Source organism: Belonocnema kinseyi, chromosome 9 (genome assembly GCF_010883055.1).
Source record: "Belonocnema kinseyi isolate 2016_QV_RU_SX_M_011 chromosome 9, B_treatae_v1, whole genome shotgun sequence".
In the NCBI taxonomy this organism is placed as follows: Eukaryota; Metazoa; Arthropoda; class Insecta; order Hymenoptera; family Cynipidae; genus Belonocnema; species Belonocnema kinseyi.
The window spans coordinates 33,818,338-33,840,245 of NC_046665.1; the positions used below are offsets into that span (position 1 = coordinate 33,818,338).

Below are 21,908 nucleotides of genomic sequence, written 5' to 3' on the forward strand. Positions count from 1 at the left end.
ATTACAGACTTTCAACAACATTCTCATGGCACATAATTATATATTCCTTAAATCTACGACGATTGCTTCGGAATTTCAACCAGGGGATTTACAGCAACAATGCCTTTATTTGGCCTTTGACTTTGTTGTTCTCCTTCGATATCCTCCCCATAGTAACGATTATTCCCTACGACTTTAGTTACTTTATATGGCCCTCGAGCCTTCTTATCTAGCTTTGTACTCTCTCCAGCGGCTGTTTGTTTCTCATCTACCAAAACTAAATCTCCCTCTTCGTACAAACTGCGTTACTTTCTTTTTTGTGAAACTGCTTTTTTAGAGACGCTCTATTCTGCTCTTAACAATTCATCGACTCGATGCACACTGTTATTAAAGGCCCATTGCAGGTCAGAAAGCCTTTTATTTCAATCTCTATTTTCTTCATCCCCTTTAATAGTCGCTAAGCAAGAAATAAGAACTCTACTTTGTCGCTCTCATTCACCGTTTCCACGAGGAGCACCTTCCGCTGCTTTTACATGCTGAATTTCGAATTCTTCATCAAATTTCTCAAACTCGCCCGCAGTAAACGGAGTTCCTCGATCAGATATAATCCTTTCCGGTTTTCCACAATGCGTTATAAACTCTTTAATCATTTTTACCGCTTCAAATGACGTTTCGTCTTTCACTGGCTTCAGAACAGTGTATTTGTTATATCAGCAAATAAGAGCACCCACATACTTGTTTTCCTTCTGAGTTTTTACAAAAGCCCCTGAATGATCAATATGTACACACTGGAAAGGCGCACTACCCTTTTCCAGTGGATGCAAAAATCCTGGCTTTTTTCCAGCAGTGGTTTTATAATATAAACAGATAATACACCACCTGACATATTGAGTCACAAAATCGCGCATTTTCGGAAAATAGCAAGTCTCTTTGACTTTCTCATAGGTTTTATCAATCCCTAAATGAGCTAAACCCCGATGCGCCACCGAAACAATATCATATCGAAGGTCTGACGGTACATACAGTAAATATTTACCTTTGTGCTTTCGATACACTCTCGCGTTACACATTGCAAAACTTTTCGTGAATTTCTTTATCACCTTCTTCTAGCTTGTCTAATTTCCATAATCTCAGGACTTGCTCTTTGCAATGCGGCTACCCAGTCAGTTATAACTTTGAATCTTAATACTGTTTTTACAGGTAAACCAACAAGCTCAATCTCCTCACTACATTCTGCGCGATTCCGACTCAAGGCATCCGCCACGCCGCACAGTGGGACGAAAATCACGACTCTGGACAAATTAATTTTCCGACTACAGTTTCCATCCGATTCAAACGGGTTTTAAAAAATTAAAGATGATGAAAATCCGCATGATCTTATCAGAGCATAAATTATACATAAATTAACAAATGTATGAAATTTGTTATAAGCAAATAAGTGGATGAAAATGGTTTCATATGGTTTTATGGTGTACGGTTCCTTGATTCTCACTGGATTTCCTCAATTGATAAACAAAAATAATTTTTGTGTCATACCCGTGAGGATTCATAAATAAACAATCATTATTATAAACAAATAAAGAATGGCAGTTGTTATTATTCATCCAAATCCCCTAACGTTATTCGAAGATCAGTTATTAACAATTAAATACATCCAAAGAACGGAGTTTGTGTGACGAAAAATAGCCCAATAATGCAATTGTTAACGAAGGTCGTTTGAACAATTGCGAATTGTGATTATATAAGCAGATATGATAACTGAGTATCATTCACGAGCTCTATGGAGCTAATTTCATGGAAAATGACTATTCTTTTCGTCACCAATAGCTGAAGCCAAAAATTGTTTTCTTTATTTGTTTATAATAATGATTGTTTATTCATGAATCCTCACGGGTATGACACAAAAATCATTTTAGCTGATCAATTGAGGAAATCCAGTGAAAATCAAGGGACTATACACCGTACAACGATATGAAACCATTTTTATCCACTTATTTGTTTATAACAAATTAAATACATTTTTTCATTTATCCTACCGTACTGAAAAATTGTACTGGCTAGTTCCTCTACTCATTCTGGGTATTTGGGAATGAATTTGAGTATTCTCTTGGAAATGGTACTTTTCAAAAGTAAAAATTTTTTTTTCATTTTTGTCAAGAAATAAAAAAATAGAGCTTCAATTTGAATATATGCTCTGATAAGACCATGCGGATTTTCATCAGTTTTAATTTTTTTAAAACGTTGGAATCGCATGAAAAGTGTAGTCGGAAAGTCAATTTGTTCAGAGTCGTGATTTTCGTCCCACTGTGTCCCGTTGCTCGTGCCTTTTAAATATTCGATTTTATATTTAAATTTGGATAGCCGTACGAACCAACTACCTATTCTTCCATCCAAATCGATGCACGATGCAGTCCGAAGTTTTCATCTAAAACAAAAGAGCAAAATTTTCAATTAATCGGTTTGCTTTTTTCAAGTGGGTGAACCTAGGAAACTTAATAAAACTCAAAAATTAAGCAATGAAGTCATGTTTTAAACGAAAAGTTATGATTTTCACGCAATCTTTTTCTACTATATACTATATACTGATCTAAAAAATATGGTTTTGAGAAAAGGCACTTCAATATTTGGGGTGGGAGTCGGTTCTAACAACTGTTTCTTCCAAAATATTTGCAATTGGCTGGTGAGACTTTAGGATAATATTCTCCGATAATAAGTTTGTCGATTGAAGCGAAAAAAAAAACATTTTTTGAAACGTCTAGATGGAGTGACCCCCTTAAGACTATTGCAATCCGTGGGAATTAGGAACATGATTCCTATTAAATAAACTCTAAATCTTTCCAGAGCGTAAGCAATAGTCAATGCTTCCAATTCATAAGAATGATACTAAGCTTCATCTTTTGCTATTTTTCTGCGAAAAAAACATACCGGATGAAATCTGCCGTCTTTTTGTTTCTGCAAGAGGACCGCGCCAAGACCGATTTGACTTGCATCAGTAAACACCTCAGTTTCTGCCTCAGGTGAATAAACTGCATGTACAGGTATTTACAATGAACACTTATTTAAAAGAGTAAAAGCTTCGGCTTGTTCTGCACCCCAAAACAATTTTACATTCTTCCCTGTCAAATCTATCAGCGGTTTCGCGATCATCGCGAGTCCTATTACAAATCTTCGAAAAAAATTTGCCAATCTCAACAAACTTTTGACTCCAGTCACATCTTTTGGCTCAGGAAATTCTTTAATCGCACGCAAGTTTCGGCTACTTGGCTCAATTCCACGCTCTGATAATTCTTCCACGGACGAAGATTGAATGATTATATCATCGAGATATGCCATCGCAACGCTATACCTCAGGTTATCTAAAATATGATTTATTAGTCTCTGAAAAATCAACGGGGCCATTACATAGTCCAAACGGCATACACTTAAATTGATAGTGCCCGTCCGGGGTCACAAAAGCCCTTAGGTAACCTGAAATCATGGTCCGAGAGGTTCAACACAGGTATCACTATTGTTCCTTCATCATCAGTCGTAAAAATGTAGCGCGGTATTACCCACCTGGCCTTTACTTCGTATTCCACCTTCAATGCAAAACTCGGATCTCTTGAAACACCTGCTTACTGCCACATGCCGCCGATAATTCTTCGGAATCATCGTCGCATTACTGAACCAGAACGCAGTTTTTCTCCTCGGAATTACTGCACTGTCAGGCGAAAGCTCATCCGTCGCAGTGATTCTTAACTCGTTTTCTTTGCTGATGATTTCTATGTGTGGCTGCTCGGTATATAAATGCCTTACTAACATTGAAATCGCTTGACATTCGTCAGGTACCACGTGAACTTTCACCCTTGCCTGAATGCCATCGATGCGCAAATCTGCTGTGAAGAGACCTTTCGGCTTCACCTTTCCTTCTCCGTAATCAAGCAGTGGTTCCATCTCCATTTCCAAATGAGTCATGTTCATACGCTTCGCGTCCTCTTCACGCAACACGACAGCGCTACTGCCCATGTCAACGAAGTACCTGGTCATTCGTCCATGTAGAGTAGTATCCTTGAAATATTTTGCATGTTTATTTCCACTCACAAGGACTGGCTTTCCACTAGCACTATTCGATTGTCCGCTCGCAAATTTTTCAGTACTATAAGTCACTTTCCGCAATCACGGGCATAATCTCCACTTACTCCTAATTTGAAATATGTGGCGGTTTTTGCATTCAGACATTCTCGTTTTAGATGACCAGTTTTCTTACAGCCATGGTATTGAACTGATTTATTTTCAGATTTCTTCGATTGATCCTCGCTTTTCACGTTCACCTCTCAAATATGAACGCTTCCAGCCTTGAAATCTCCCAACAACTCATGAGGCTCCTTATACCTACTCAAAGGTCCAAGGAAGTCTCCGTATCTAGGATCGTTCAATCAGTGAACCATTCATTCTATTATTTAATCATCTAGCATGAATGCCTCGTTACAGCGTGTCAATTTTTCAGAGAAATATTCGACGATATCTTGATTCGGTTTTTTTCTGGTAGTTCTGTGCTTCCAACCGAAGACGAAGAGAACTCTTCTGATATGGAAAGTCTTTCTTTAGTAGCACCTTCCAGTCTGCCCACGTCGTTTTTTGAGCCGGGACTCGAGGAACACTGTCCCGCCAACGCCGTGCAACCCCTATGAGCTTTGGCCTTTTACCGGGTCAAATTCAGGTAACACTTTGAATACATCCCTAAAGGAACGATTCTCTTTTCCTCCACGCCTACCTGCGTACCCTTCCCCTTCCAGTGCGCAATGACCCTACGCCTCACTGGATTTGAATTTGCTCCAGGCCCTCGATGCTTCGTACCCCGTGAAGATGATACCTTTATCTCCCAACTTATATCTATTCGTATTTGAAAAATATCATTATGGCCACGAAAATTATTTGATTACACAAAATGAGATCAAGTCCAATCTAAGAAAGTATAAATACGACGTTTGAACTTTTTATGGATGCAAAATTATAAAATTTTCCACTTTTGGTCCACTTTTAAGTTGTAGTGGATTTAATAATTAATTCAAGTTAAGAAACGTAAGTATTTGAACAAGCTATTATTATTATTATTATTATTATTATTATTATTATTTACACCAATATTCTCTTAGAAAAATTCTATTAAGTTGCAGTTTTTTCTCAAATTTTCCATTTATGGTCCACTTCAAAGTTAGAGATGATTCATGATTAATTAAAAGTATTAAACTAAGTGTTATAAGTAAGACGTAAATTTATTCTAAAAGAAGTGCTAGTTAATTCAACAGAATTCGTATACAAGCATTCGTTTGGATTAAATATACACAAATTGTCGAATTGTGAACTGTACAGAAAGGATAGGTTTCCCTTTCATTCATGTAACGAAAAGTAGTGCTGAAATTATACATATTTTGCGATCGAATTGAGTTTTGTAATCTACTCTAATAGCGCATTCGATTATCCTGCTCTGGTGCACTCCAAGAGCACTCCGATTGCTCTTTCTTACTTCTTCTTACTACTTCCTTCTCCACTCCGACCTGCTTCGGTGCAGATCGGAGTGAACCAATGCAGGATAAACGAGTACACTATAAGTTTCATTTGGTTGACTAGCTGCAATTAAATTTACTTTGATGGGGGAAATAGTTATTGCAAATGCTTTCTTATTAGTTGGTTACTAAATTCTTAGTTAGGTAGACAACATCAAACATTTAAGTTAACTAAGAAAATATAATGGGGCCTTAGGGAACTCAGATGAGAAATTGGAATCATTGTTTTTATTTTTGCTATTTAACTCAGATCAAATAATGATATAGTTAAAGTAACTAATTTTTTAGTTAATGCAACAGAGAAGTAATGAAAAGTTATTCCAATTCATCATCTTAGTTCCCTTAGTCCCCAACGTATTTTTCTTAGTTAACTTAAGCGTTTGAAGTTGTCAACCAAACTAAGAATTTAGTAACCCACGAATAAGAAAGCATTTTAAATATCTATTTCCTCCGTCTAAGTAAATTTAGTTGCAGCTAGTCAACCAAATGAAACATATGAGTCCTATGAGTGTTTTTTAAATAGGAGGTTTGGTCTCCATACTAATATTTTAGTGCTGAATTTAAATCCGAACTCTATGTTTTTTCCTACAAGTTAGATCTTTAAGATATTTTTGGCTTAACATTTTTTTTTCGAAAAATTACGAAATGCAATTCGACTGCAAAACATTTATAATTCCAGCACTACTTTTCTGTACATGAATGAAGGGAATTCCTATCCTTTCTGTACAGTTCACAATTCGACAATTTGTGTATACTTATCCCAAACGAATACTTGTATGCGAATTCTGTTGAATTAACTAACACTTCTTTCAGAATAAATGTACAACTTACTTACAACACTTACTTTAATACTTTTAATTAATCATGAATCATCTCTAACTTCGAAGTGGACCATAAGTGGAAAATTTGAGAAAAAACTGCAACTTACTAGAATCTTTCTAAGAGAATATTGGTATAAATAATAATAATAACTTGTTTAAACACTTACGTTTCTTAACTTGAATTAATTATTAAAGCCACTACAACTTAAAAGTGGACCAAAAGTGGAAAATTTTATAGTTTTGTATCCATAAAAAGTTCAAACGTCGTATTTATACTTTCTTAGATTGGACTTGATCTCATTTTGTGTAATCAAATGATTTTCTTGGCCATAATGATATTTTTTAAATGCGAATAGATATAGGTTGGAAGAAAGGGATTATCTCCGTAGGGGACGTAGCATCGTGGGCCTGGAGCAACTTCGAATCCAGTGAGGGGTAGGGTCGTTGCACGCTGGAAGGGGAAGGGTAGGCAGGTAGCCTACCAGACAGGTAGTCGTCCCCTGTTAGTTGGCGCATCATCATTATCACCGTTCACAGGCACGTTTGCCACAATTGATTCAACTTAAACAATTTGACACACGCATCAATCCAGCCTTATTGCTTAGGCCGTAAATCTGATGAATACACAACAAATGATTACACTGATCACGCCCAACCGTAAACTGAAGCTCTTCGAATATCACCCGAAATTACTAAAATGACTGAAAACTTTTTTTTTAACTAAGGGATTGAGAGCGATCCCACTTCTGATAAATTGTGGTAAATATTCAGGATGTTTTTCTCAGAACAATTAAGAAAACGTCTTAATGTGATAAACAATAGTTTATTCAAATTCAATTCAATTAGATTAATTTCAATAATGTAGTTCTACATCTATCGAACCGACGAGATCTGTTACACGCGAAAGACAGACCTCTTCTGAGTACCAATACCACCCTGTTGTACCCCCCCTTCCCTGGTCATGATGTTAGCTTGCTCTAGAAGCACGTACAACTCTCGTTCTTTTTATGATGTTTGCGTTACATGAGATTAGTTCCGCGAATTATTTCATAAAGGGGAGTCTCAAAACGTCGAAGTTTATCAAAAACGGTGAGGGGGTTTAATTTTTCACAAATCTAATACCGTCTCTGATGAGAATATGAAAATGCATGTGGCCTCAATTCAAATGTCGTTGTATGGCATAAGGAGCGATAAATAAAGCCTTTAATCAAATGCACGTTGTTTTATCTCCCTTCAGTTTCGAAATGGTTTTTAGTATCTTATTACACGTGATACATCGTGAGGTTGACCCGCCCAGCATATTTCACTGGTTTAAGGCCATGCAATGAGTGGTTCACATGACCATATTCCTACCTTACCGCCAATTTTTTTATTTCCTAACTTATTTTCACACGAAGTGCCACATAGAGTAAAAAATTTGGTATGTTAAGAAAAAAGCACTAAGAATGGTGGATCTGGACCTAAATTTTTATAATGATAAAAAAAGCTTCTTTGCAAATAATTTTGTTGTTGCTTTTTTCATAATTATTTAAATGTAGGACCAGACCCACCTTTTTTAGTGCTTCCGATTTATTATTCCAAATTTTCAACTCGATGTGGCGCTTCGAGTGAAAATAAGTTAGAATATAAAAAAAGAGGCGGTATGGTAGGAATCTAGACACGTGACTCACTCGAGACATAAGCTTGAGGGATTATTCACAAACTGTGTAACGCGTTTTTCTTTTTTCCATATCGTTGTATCACTGTTCAGTTCACGGAAATTATATTCTCATCTTTATTTAAAAAAAAAAAGAAAAACGCGTTACGTAGTTTGTGAATGATCCCTCAGGTATTTTACGCGAGATTTCACTTTTCTTAGGAATTTCCTTAAATTTTGACGATACATACAGGAGATTAGTATGCAACGACGTTGCAGGTTTTAACTTAATGTTGAGTCTGTGAAGGTACATATCATCTACTGAACACATTAGCTTTTACGTGGGTATCCTATAGAAAACTAGTTAAATTTATACACTTATGATTGTAGCATCTAAACGTTTTTCACCATTCAGGGTAAAAACTAGAGATGTATAGAAGAATATAATACACCAATTTTTACAAAAATTGAAATTTTGTCTTAAGTTTAGTATAAAAGATGTAACTGTCCAAAGAATAATATTTTTATTGACCCAAGAAATATAGCGAAAGAAAGTACTGACGATTTAGCAATACTGTTTACCTTGCGGATGAAGGCCCTTGTACAAACTTGGTATTGAGTAGCTACCAATACCCACTAAACCGTGTGTGGTGTTGCCACGCTCATTGCTTCACTAGTATGCCATGTTTACATATATTATAGGTTTGTTTGTGTCGCGACCGAGAGTGTACAAAATTAAACAAAAGTTTTGACGAAAGTTTAGGATTATTAAATTTTGTTAGGGTTACCAGACGTCCTGGTTTTCCGGGACATGTTTTGCCCATCTCACCTGATTTTCTCTGGAAAACTGTAAAAATGTCCTGGTTTTTACAGAAACATATTTTTTTACAACAAATATTATGATTTTGAACGTCAATTTCGGAATAATCTTCTGTTTGATAAAATCCTATTGGAGTGATGAACGCAACCGACTTTCAGTGAAAACTGTTCGTGACACGTTTTTTTCATCCGTTCACGAAATTCAACTTAAGCAGCGTGCAACGAAATAAAATCGATGATCCTGGATTCCGACACGACCCATCTGGTAAACCTAAATTTTTTGGGCTGAATAAGAAAATCATATTTTTGAAAACAGTAAAGAGAACTGATATCTCTACACTGAGAGACGTTTTTTTAGAATAAATGATAAAGCTGAATGAGAGTTTAGTATAATATCGTTTTAAAGTAGGGAAAACAGGATTTGCGTATCAACAATTAATATAGCTGTTTTCAGCCGTCAAAACTAATATTTTTGTTTCACAAATGGAAAGGATGTTGCATTAACTCTTATAAAACTTGTGGGAATTTGAAATTCACTATATCAAAGTTGACAAGCGAAGTATGAACGATAGTAATACATTTTAATTGAAAGAGCGAAACCATCTATTGAAGTTGCCATACAAAGCATATGAGAATCTCAAACGACTGTATGAAAAATAACTCACTCCACCAAAAGATTTAGCCTTCAGCAGGAGGAACTCAATACACAAATTAAATACAATTAAATACGGAAACACGCGTTAAATTATTATTTTAATGATTATATACTTCATTTATTCACTGCATACATAATTGCACGCTTGATCGCTATGAAAAATTGGAACGGCTGCGGCGAGATTCGAACCTAACTTATCTAAGGCACTAACGCATTGCCTAACAACTAAACCCCATGGCTAACTTACATTATGAGATATTTGGCGAAAATCTCGGCTAAGCGGCATAGCTTGACAACTCGATCAGGGCAGTATTCCTAACACCTAAAGCCTCTCGGCTAGCCTAGCTTGAAGTATACAAAAAAGTCTGAATTATAACTTACAGCTGTGCAAGGCCATCTGCAAATTTTTGTGACCCATTTTGCAACAAATACTAAGATTACAAGTACTAAGATTTTAGAAACATTACAAATTATTATTGTATATTTTATGTGCTTAATCAAGATTTAAATTTAATATATATTTTCAGAAATTTAATAGATTTTAAAGGATTTCCATAAATTTCTCAAGATTTCAAAAGATATAACAGACCTTGAAGAATTCAAGCACATTATTCATATTTTATAATTACCTTAAAATCTTAAAACTCATTTAAATTCCACCGAAACTCCTTAAAAATTCTTAAAAATTGCTTAAAATCCCTTAAATCCATTAAAAATATCTGGGTTCTTTTTGATGAGTGATTTGTTGCTTCTGACATTTTGTTAATAGATAGGATAAACATTTTATCACGTTTAATGTTTAAATTGATTATTTGTAGAATACATTTTTTAAGAAACTTATAGCATTCTTGTATTAATAATATTCTTTAAGTTGATATCTCAGTAACTTAGTATGATAAACTTGAGTATACTGATATATAATATTTTTTAAATTGTACTCATTGAATTAAATCTTATTACTTTAGTGTATACATTTCGTGAGAAAGAATTCCTAATATCTTAAATCCCATGGTAAATAAATTCATTAAAAATATAAAGAGTTTACTTTTATTTAAAATGTTGTGAATAATAACCTTTCAGCTCGATAGGAAAATTACGGAAACAATCGAGGAGCATTCTCAAATGAAACTATATGAAAAATCAAGAATAATGATTTTATAGTTTGCTATGCATATCAGCTTTCTGTCAACTTCGTATTGACAATGTCAATTTCTAAAATACGATTTCGGAATTTACGATTTCTAAAACACGATTTTATTTTTTGAAAAATCAGTAAAAAGAATATCCTTTTTTTTAGTGTTAATTCTTGAAATTCTAGAAAACACAGACCTCCATATCAAATTTGCGCATTTAATGAATGTTTATCTATAAGAAAGCAATAAATCATCCTCCTTTTTGTCGCAATGAAAAACCTTGATCCTGTTTACGTCAATTCGGCTCTTACAATTGTGCAATATTATTATTCTGTGACGTCTTCATGACCCTCCGAGAAAGCCCAGCAAAACGATCTCGATACCTCACTCGGATACACAGGGACACTCTCCAATACACGTTCTAATACTACGGTCCAGGCACATCATTGCCTATCTACTAATGTATTTATTACAAGACGGACTCTGGAACTCAAAAGTGGTCGAAATCAGTATCCAGACACCGTCTTGTCAAGTGTATCCAGACTCCGTCTTACTTTTTGATCCAGAAACGCCCTTTCCTATCTACTGCTTGGACTTGAAACTGGTGTATTTTTGAAAAAATACTGATTAATTATAGTTTTTTTGTGAATATGGAGATGCTTCAACAGAACCTCCTCTCCCCTACAATATACAAATAGTTATGTTTTATATTGAAAAATATATTATTTAGAGACTAATCGTTAGATAATTATTGATTTGTAATGATTTGATGAATGTAAACGGAGCGCCGAAAATAAATAAATTCCTAGTATAAATAAAAACAACAGCGATCTTAATTTTTTAAATTGTTCAATAATTACTTTCACTTTTCATTTTTCTGATCTTGTTTTTTCATTTGATGATAAAATTAGATATACCGAACAAAATTAATAATATGGCATTTTCAGTGGGTGGCTTTGACCACAATAAAACGGCCGCAAATTACGAAATCAGAAGTTGACCCTTGAGCCTCACATAAATTAGCATAATAGGATCATTTGCAATTGATGGAAAAGATTAATAGCAATTTACAGTATTTTGTATGCAGATTTTATTCAATACAAAGTCTGCCAATTCTACATTGGATGATTATAATTTATTGAACTGACATCTTCGCTGATTTTCTTTAAGATATCGGATCCAATTGACCCAAGTATTAAAATGGTTAGGAAGCTTTTGTATCTATTTGATCGAAGAACACAAAAATAACACGTGTTCATTTATATGCCAAAGAATTTCTTATGTTTATTGAGTTTACTGCTAATTATTTAAGATTTTATTGGGCATCGAGAAGCGTTAGTAGGGAATGAAACTGTGAATCACGGAAATGTTCCAACTTGTTTCCAATAGTTGGGGGGAGGGGGATTTTCCATGGCTCATGCGAGAGAGTGAAGCTCGCTATCTCCTTCTTACTCTTTTTCATAATGAGTCATGGAAAATCCCCTGCAAACTATTCAGAAGAAGTTGCCACACTTTTCTGTGGCAACTGAATGTTACTTCGCAACCAAAATGTTTGTCAGAGTCCGAGCCACGTTGTTTAAAATTAGGCGTTAAAAAAACGCATGGCCACCCGAGTCGAAATATAGCCCCTACCTTAAGACTTTTTACGCTAATATTTGTAGGGGCTAAGGTTGTAAAGTAAAGGATATTGCCATAAGATTTTTGCCCAAACTTTAGCGCTCTTATGGGCACCAATTTCCGAATCTACCATTTGGGGCGTCAAAATAGAGGCTTAGTTTTTGTTTCTAGATTACTCTACCTTCATGTACAGAATAAAATTATTTGACGAAAAATTAACAAAATGGAGCCAGAAGAAGACATACTGACATTTGCGTAATGTTTCAAGTTATTTTGCACACGGAAAAAAATATCCATTAAATTTTATCATCGACAAAAAAAATTAATCTTTTGGATTATTATATTATTACTATTATACTCTAATATTTGTTCACGTGTTTAAGGACACAATTATTTACTATTACACAATCACTACACTATTTATAATTGCAAGCTATAAAAGTTTTTATTCACCGCGGGGGGTTCGAATCCTTTAGGTTTCGCATTCCTAACACCTAAAGCCTCTCGGCTAGCCTAGCTTGAAGTATACAAAAAAGTCTGAATTATAACTTACAGCTGTGCAAGGCCATCTGCAAATTTTTGTGACCCATTTTGCAACAAATACTAAGATTACAAGTACTAAGATTTTAGAAACATTACAAATTATTATTGTATATTTTATGTGCTTAATCAAGATTTAAATTTAATATATATTTTCAGAAATTTAATAGATTTTAAAGGATTTCCATAAATTTCCCAAGATTTCAAAAGATCTAACAGACCTTGAAGAATTCAAGCACATTATTCATATTTTATAATTACCTTAAAATCTTAATACTCATTTAAATTCCACCGAAACTCCTTAAAAATTCTTTAAAATTGCTTAAAATCCCTTAAATCCATTAAAAATATCTTGAACTCCTTCAAATAATTCGAAAACTTTGGAATTCGATTATAAACTTAAAACACTTTTAAATCAAATAAATCCCGTTAAATATCTTGAAACTCCTGAAAATCTCTTTAAATATATAAAAATATTTTTAAATTACGTGAAGATCCTTAAACTCTATTGATTTGAACAATTATTAAAAATTTTAAACTATATTAAATCTATTGAAATTCCAGAAAATCCCTCAAAACGACTAAAAATTTCTTGAACTCATACAAAGTATTTTAAAGTCTTTAAAATCTCTTGAAAATTCTTGTACTTTTTGGAATTCTTTTAAAACCTTTTAAAATTCTTTAAAATTACTTGAAATCTTTTGAAATTCATTTATAAACTTTAATCTTTTTTAATTCAAAAGAATTGTTAAATCCCGTTAAATTATTTTGAAATTTATTAAAATCTTTTGAAACACTTGAACATAATTAGAATTTCTTGACATCTTTTAGAATCATTTTATATAATTTGAAATTTTTAAAAACGTGTAGAGCGCAAAGGGAAATTGAGGAATATGTCAGAATATTTGTGAATATTTCGGGATATTTCGGAATATTTTGAAATATCAAAAATATCTGAGATTAGAAATAATATCCAGAATATCAAGAATATTGAAATAATACGTGTATGGGAATACTTAGTGAATGTATCAGGAACATTGGAGTGATCGACCCCTCGGCATATAGAAATAAATTGGTTCAAAAATATGATATTTTGAAGAAACATTTTATTAATTTACAAGTCAATCAACGTCGGTTTTTTCGAGAATAACGTACAAAAAACAATCATCGCTGACCGAATCCATTTTAAATCAGCAGGGACCTAGACTTGAAATCGCAGAATTTCTCGAGAGGGAAATATGTTTTTCGAATTTTTGAAGTTTCAAGGTTCTGCAGTACATTTTTGTTTCATTTTTAATATTTCCCATTTAAAATTATTATTTATTTTGAAAGTTTGTTTAGTATAATTAAATCCATTCTTTAATTTTATAACAATATGCATAATTAGCTTGAAGGTCAAATTATAATTTTGTTCTGTAATAATAATTTTAAATTCTAGACTTTCAAAAGCTTCAGCTTTGAATGATTGATTTAGTCTTCAATCTAAAATTGTCAAATCTTGATCGCTTTGAATTTACAATTGGTCAAATTCAAAATCTTAAAATATTCAATTTTTAAGATTTTGGCATTGCCCTATTTTCTAAATATTTAAGCTGAAATCATTCAATTTCGTGATTCTTGATTTTTAAAGAAAATTGCGTGAAAGGAAAATCTATTTGTTCAGAATCTGTGGTAACTAATTTGGAGTTATTTTTTGTGGTACAGAAGAAACGCAATACAAAATATTGGTATCCTTCTTACCTTTATCTTTTGACGTTTCTTCTCGTGTGTTTGATACTTGGGGGGGGGGGGGGGGGGGGGGGGGGGGGGGGGGTAGATCTGGGTTCTTTATAACTATCTTTAAAATCTTAGCGCTGGTTTGCATTCTTCCTTTTGCTTGCAGCCACCAGATTGAGGCAAACTTCTTTCCTCTTGAACCCATTTTAATGTTATAACTTTAATATTTATTATTTAAAATCAATTTAACTGTTGCTTTCACGAACTGTGATGATGGAATTTTAGAGGAAACAACAAAGTATCTGACACGAGGGCGCAGGCGTCGAGGCAATGACGCCACATATTTTGTGCGTTAAAATTTAAGAGCGTTAAAAGAAAATTTTTTAATTCTACGGAGAATATGGAGCTTTAAAGAAGACATAAGTAAAACTGAAGAATATGGAGGCAAGACCTTCAATGTAGGGGCTGAAGCTTATACAGAAGCAAAATAGAATGAAAATATCTTCAGGGGTGGCTACGTAGGAGCTAGTAGAATAAACAGCCACAAAGTAGAGACAATACTTGCACTTGAAGTGTCAAAGTAGGGCCTACATTTCGACTCGGTCAGAAACCAGAAAAAATGTTTACTGAAAATAATAATAAGTCCAAAAATATTACAATAAAAAATACATGAATTGTCAATTACGGGCCTTGCATAAACTACTTAGCACCCTAGGAGGGAGGAGGGGGTCGACAAGAATGTCACATGGACTTCATGGTGTGAGGGAGGGGTAGAAAAGTTGTCAAAATTGGGCCTCGTGGTTTATGGAAGAATGAAGCCTCTTTATCAATTATAAATGATGCCGTGTCTATGCTTATATGAACTCAACCCATGTTCATGCGCATGGTCATTTTTCCTTCCCTTTGCCAGTACGCTGCGTTCATACTTTTAGCCTAGGTCTATAATTTAATTTTTTTACCTACAAAACAACTTTTTTGTATCTTTTTGTTTATATTGTCTTTTATTAAAAAATTTAATAGTAATGGAGGTAATAAATTTTCTTATCCTGATTTAAATATTTCAAGAAGAATTTTTATTATTCAGTATCCTAAGAATGCGTGTTTAAAGAAATAAAAAGAGTAAAATATACGCTCTTTTAAACTGAACTAGTGAAATTGTTATTAGTTAAATCAGTATTTTGAGTTATCACTGGCGAACCAGTGCTTTTTTGATTTTTACTGGTTGAACCGGTAGGTTTCTCAACTGAAAGAGTTTCTGAAATGTACCAGTGGCGCCAAACGACAGATTCAACAAGTGATCAAACCAGTGATATAGCGCTCCACGCGGACATGACAAGAACCTGTATATTTGAACGTCCGCGAGAAAAGGGACCTAATGCGGAAAAAATGTATTATTATTTTTTTGCGCCAATCTATAGTTTCTGAGTTGCTCTTTCATGTCCAATTAACAGAAGTTTTACTGAGTGAATTACTTTTTTTGTTATTAAGCTACAAACATAGGAATGATAAGCGTACGCGGAGCCCAAACGAGAGGCCTGCGAACCACTTATTACTACTCGATATAGCCGAAGCGAACCGAAGTGAGTGGAGTTCATGGAAACGGTGCATAAAGGTTTAGTGGCAAGTGTATGGGTTATTTTTTGTAGACGCGCCCCGACTCTGCTAAGAGCTTAAATCGCCCGTCCTGTAAAATTCAGCTTCGACGCATTAGATCCCTTTTCTCGCGGATGGTCACATATAGTCTTCACGCCTTAGAAATATTGAGGGTTTGGAAGCAATCAGCAGCGGATATAATGTCTTTCGCTTGAAAGTGGAGAGGACCCCTGACCATTAAGGGTTAAATTTGAATAACGCTACGCGTTGACGGACGTTTGCAAAGTCAGGTGAAATATATTATATACTATAATATTGCAGCGCAGCCCTCATTCACTATTGTGAATTTATTGTTTTTGAGAGATATTAAAAAGGATAGTAAAACGTTATGAGAGCTAAGTTCATACCTAATCAGCTGACGGACGAAAACGCGTTAAATGGAATATTGATACTGAGTATCCAGTAAACCTCACTGATTGAACCAGTGGCGCAATCGTACTGAACGAATTAATGAGATCTCACTGATTGCCAGTGACAGACTTCTAGCTGTTTCAATCAGTGAGAATTCACTGATTCATTTTAAGAGAGCTTATCTGAAGGTATTCCAGAATTTAAAACAATGTGTTATATCTTAGCATATGTCTGTACATATAATATGGACATATGCTCACTATATAGAACCTTTCACTTTTATGTTCCTTGAACATATTTAAATAATTTTGGTAAATTAAAAATAAAATTTTAGGTTCAAGTATTTATTATATTTAAATTATAATGTTAAAGTGGCTTTAAAGACAGTTCTCTCTCTGAATAGTGCCGTTCCTCCTTATTCTTGCTGGAAAGCATTCCCCTCCGTTGTGCTATCGCTTCGAGCACCAGCATTTCAGTCCAGTCTCTTTGAATAGTGCCCCTCAAATATACATGTATGAACATAGACTATTTTTCTTTCTTTTCGTAATCTCGCCAAAAAATAATTAATCAAATACTTACCGAATCAATGCTTGTGCAAAAACAACTCGTTTTTACCTACTCAAAATCAAGAAACAAACATCCAAACATTTAGATTTCGTACTTGTGGGAGAAAAAAAGAAAAATGACGAGCCGCACTATTCAGGGAGAGCGGACGCGAATTCGATGGCCCTTCCATGTGTCAAGAGTGGGGGAAGCTGAGTTCCACGAAACATACTCACCTAACGACCCATGTCCGGCACTATGCAGAGAGCTGACTATAGATTAAAAGTAATTGAAGTTTGAATGTTCGAGTTGTAATATCATGACTCACATTTTTTTATCTTTGTATACCTGAAAGCTATGCAGAAACAAGATAATATTTTAAACCGTAGTATAAATTTTAGGTTAATTAAACTAGAAACATGTTTATTCAATAAAATCTGTGTTTCATTTAAGGGGAGAGATACTTTTCGAAAGGCTAAAATCAATCCATTTTAATGCATTTTTTTAAGTTGATAAAATAACTAGATCATTTATTAATTTTAACATCTTTTTGTTACATTGTTAAATCGTAAAAAACTTGTGATTTAAAAAAAATGGCGGCCCTGCAGAATATTTCTTCAAGCATCTGCTCCGAGGCATCGAAAACTGCTGCAGCTGTCAAAATTTTTCCATTTATCTGAAATAAAAAAGGTTTTTTTGTTCGATTACTAATGCGTTAAAGGGAAGGATAAAAATATAAAATAATATAAAAGTTGAAAATTAAAATTTATATCGGCTATTTAGTCGAAGGTCCAAAGTATCGACCATTTTTTCAACAGCCATGACCCCAAACAAATTATTTAATAACCCGATATCTTTAAAATTTTAGGCATATCCTTCCGACAGTACTAGAAAGAGAAACCCCTGAAAATTTCAGCCTAATCGGTCAATAACTGTTTAAGTTACAGCACGAGAAGTTTTTAAAAAGACAATTTCGAGATAATCACGTTTAAAGATTCGTTACAGTATAATTATTAGTTTCAGTGACTTACCGATCAATCGGCGATTCCGGGTCCATATAATAAACCTTCGGCGGATAGTGCAGCAAAAACTGTGAAGAATTCCAGAATTCTGTATCCGTGCAAAGGATTTGTAGGAATATCGTCACTACTGGCAGTTTTAAACTTTTTTTCACTGGCACTTGCACTTACACCATATGCGGACTCTGAAATTTTTGACAATATCTCCATAAATATTTAATATTTTACTTTTTTCTTTTACAGTATATTTTTAACATATTATACATTCAAAATATGAAAAAATCGATTTTTTGGCAATTCTAAAGGTATTTCCCCCCTTAATACGGGCAAAGTTGTGGGCTTTAAAATAATTCGGCAGTCCTAATAAAATAAGATTTTGGTAGCTTGAATAAAATCATCATAGGACAAACTTAAAACCCATAAATGTGATCATATATTAAAAATCATGGAAAGTTTCGATTTTTCCAAATGACAAATAGCCTCACATACTACTTTACTCTCAAGATTCGATTGTCTTGTACGCACCCGTTAAGTTACTACTTTTTATACAAATTCGAGTATATTTTCCCGCAGTTAAGTAAAAGAATAACAACCTTTTAATTTATTAAAGGTTATGTCTCGCATGACTTACACTTTATTGTCTTGATTGTTTTCATGGTCTAGTCTAAAATTTATATATTTTTTTTATATTAAATTTTAAAATGGTGAAAAAATGCTTTCTAGCTGCGCTGGGATTAAGATTTCCTGTCTGATGATCAAACCCACTAAGCTACTCAGAGATGAGTATTTTTCTTCATAACACACAATAAATATCTGGATGAAAATTAACACAACAAACATAGTAACAAATGACTAAAAAATACCAATTATTCATGTTATAATTTCACCCAAAAAGTTTATAAATTATAGCTTTACCGTAGATAATATTATTTTATTCCCATTTGTTCTACGTTTTTCAGTATATTCACAACGTTCCACATTGTAAAATTACACTACATGATGAACGATTAAACTGGGGGTGAATTTTACCACGACGATCTTTCCTATCTTTCTTTTTATGATTCCCGTGGTAATATTACACTTCTATAGTGAAATTTTGGATAACTAAGTATACTATTCGTACGAAAATCGTTTTAAGTTCACAATAACCTTATGGAATTACCACGGCAATCAGAGTAAAGCGTTTCCTATAACGAACGTAATTTTCGACCACATTTTTACACGGTACCTATAAAATCAGAAAGGTGCACCAGCGACTCAGAAAATGTGAATGTGAATGAAAGAGGAGAAACCAACCTAAACTAATGTGAGTATACAATTTAAAAACGACTCATATAACCATGATACTCCTTGAAATATTTTTTAAAGTTTTTGCAAAGTTTATAGATACTTTCTCCTGTGACTGTGCTTGCTGAACAAAAACTCTTAAAAATTTTCGATCTCTACTTCTTAACGAATCTTTATGAAAATGATAACATTTTGTTTGTGACTCTATGTCTGTCTGTTTGCTTATCATAAAGGTGTGGTCACGCTCACTTTTGAATGAGTTGTCCCATTGAGACAGTCTTTGATCAACTTTTTAGGGCCCCAAAATGAAGATCAAGTTTGATAACCAGATATTTTCGAACAAAGAAAAAAATTTTAGAGAATTTTAATATTTAAAACAAAATTTTATTATGAGTTATAGAAAATCTTGTCAAGCTTTTTAGGAGATAAAAAAGACTTCTAATTATTCGAATGGTATTTTTAACCCTTTGACGGCCAATATTGTAGCCGAGCAACATTCACTATTTACGATTTTTCAAATTTTTAGGTAACGGGCTTAGAATTCCGCAAAATCAATGCGTGCATTTGTTCAAAATGGACTGTTTCGCGTTTCGCAAGGTGGATTTGACCTATTGTATACTCAATAGAAAGCAAAAATATATAAAAATAAAAAAATCGATTAGAAAATGACCATGCATTGTTTCTGAATTTTTTCAGAATTTTTATTTAGCGGGATCAAGACTTGGTCCTTAGTGGGTTAAAATCGGTTAAAATAAAAGTTATATAATTTTGAAAATTAAAAAAAAGGATATACTATTTTTCTGATAGATTAAGGAATGCCAATAAAAATGTTTATTAAACATCAAATATATTTTGAATCTATGTACACCAATAAATTTTTGATTAAACTAAAAGACAAATGGTTATATCATGTTTAAAATCATGCAGATGTAGATTTCGACAATATTCACATATTATTTTAATTCCATTTTTCGACTGGTGACAAATTTAAAAAGTTCAAGATAATTAATAATGAAGTAGATTAGCTACATTTTTATGTCCTATACTTATTGAGTTTAACATGTAAAATGCTTACTATTTTTACTTCTTCGATTTTTGTCAGGAAATTGTAAATTGATTTCTTTGATATTTGATATTCTTGCGAATATTGCATTTATCGCATTCTTATCTCGCAGAAATATTATGCAAATGTTTTAGGAATATCAAAAATGGCATAAAATGGCAATATTTAGAGGCTCGTTGTGAGCATCAGATGTGCTTGTGTAACTTGACATTCTGAAGACACATTCTTGAGACTATTGACCACAGATTTCTAAACAAAAAATATGCCCGCTGCGCGGGCACATTCTCGCTACACGCGCTGCGATTTGCGCCAAGTTTGAGTGCATTTAAGGCGCGCGGGTGAGCTCTGGCGTTTCGCGCTCGTTTTCGTACGCATCATGCGTAAACTTTGACTAAATTTTTTCAAATATAATAAATATTATAACTGAAATTGAAAGCTGTGATTTTAACTGAAGAATTACAGCCATAAATTGTAATTGAAATTTTTTTCGATTTGTTTTTAAAGAAGGTTCTCAAAGCACCTACGGCTATGACAATTACATCCTCATTACGAAACTCGCGCTTCGCGCTCGATGATTTGTGTCCGCTGAAAAACTTCATCAAGATAAATAGTAAATCTTGTTCAAATATTAATATTTTTAACCTATTAAAAAAATTGCAAATCTTGAAAATGCCCTAAATTTTTTAAATTTTGATCGAAAATATCTGCTTAATAAACTTAGCCTTCATTTTGGGAATCCTAAGAAGTGTATCAAAGGTTGACTCAATTGGACAAATCCTTCAAAAGTAGGGTGGCTACGACATTCAGCTAATCATACATACAGACATAGAGAAATACATACATATTTTTTTGGAAATAAAAAAACACATGGATAAATTTACTTGCCTACGCATATGGAAACGATTTGGGGATTACGCCAGTTGAAATTTGTCAAATGTGATTTTTTCGGCCACCCTACTCACTATACATTTTTGTAGAGATGACTTTGAACCTAACTTGTAACGAACGGAATCAAAGCCTTTGGCTTAAGATTTCTGTTAAGTATTTTTAAAAACTTACATTTTTTAATTTTCATTATATCGAAAAAGCATACTTACTTCTTGTATTCCGATTTATTTTGTTCCATTCTGTTATTTTTCAAACAGAGCTGTCTGTATAACCTAATTGACAAACACGAAGCGCGAGTGTCGCAATAAGAATGTAATCGTCAAAGCCGCAGCCGCTCTGAGAACCGTTTCTAAAAACGAGTTGAAAAATAATTTCAGTCCCGATCTATAACCGCAGTTCATTATGGGGTTTAAATCACAATTTTCGATTTAAGTTTCATTAGTAATGATATTTGAAAAAATGCAGTAGAAATGCACTAACTAAAAGTACAAAAACGAGCGCGATGCACGACAGCCTACCCGCTGGCCCTAGTTTTACAATATAATGAACGGCTTGTGGGCCGTTTTTTATCATTTTTCCAGGGTCGATTTGCTGTTGCAAACCGGCTCTGCCTAACATCATTAGAATTCAGTGTGGAAAGGT

The 21,908-nt window shown here is 33.7% G+C and overlaps 1 long non-coding RNA gene across 2 annotated transcripts in view; it reads right to left on the bottom strand.

Annotated features, from left to right (window-relative positions):
• Positions 1-18,049: 18,049 nt before the first annotated feature.
• Positions 18,050-21,908, bottom strand: part of LOC117179682 — a 39,087-nt gene continuing 35,228 nt past the window's right edge. For both annotated transcript variants that reach the window (XR_004467943.1, XR_004467945.1), the window contains one exon: positions 18,050-18,213. This is a non-coding gene — a long non-coding RNA (uncharacterized LOC117179682). The remainder of the gene's footprint in view (positions 18,214-21,908) is intronic.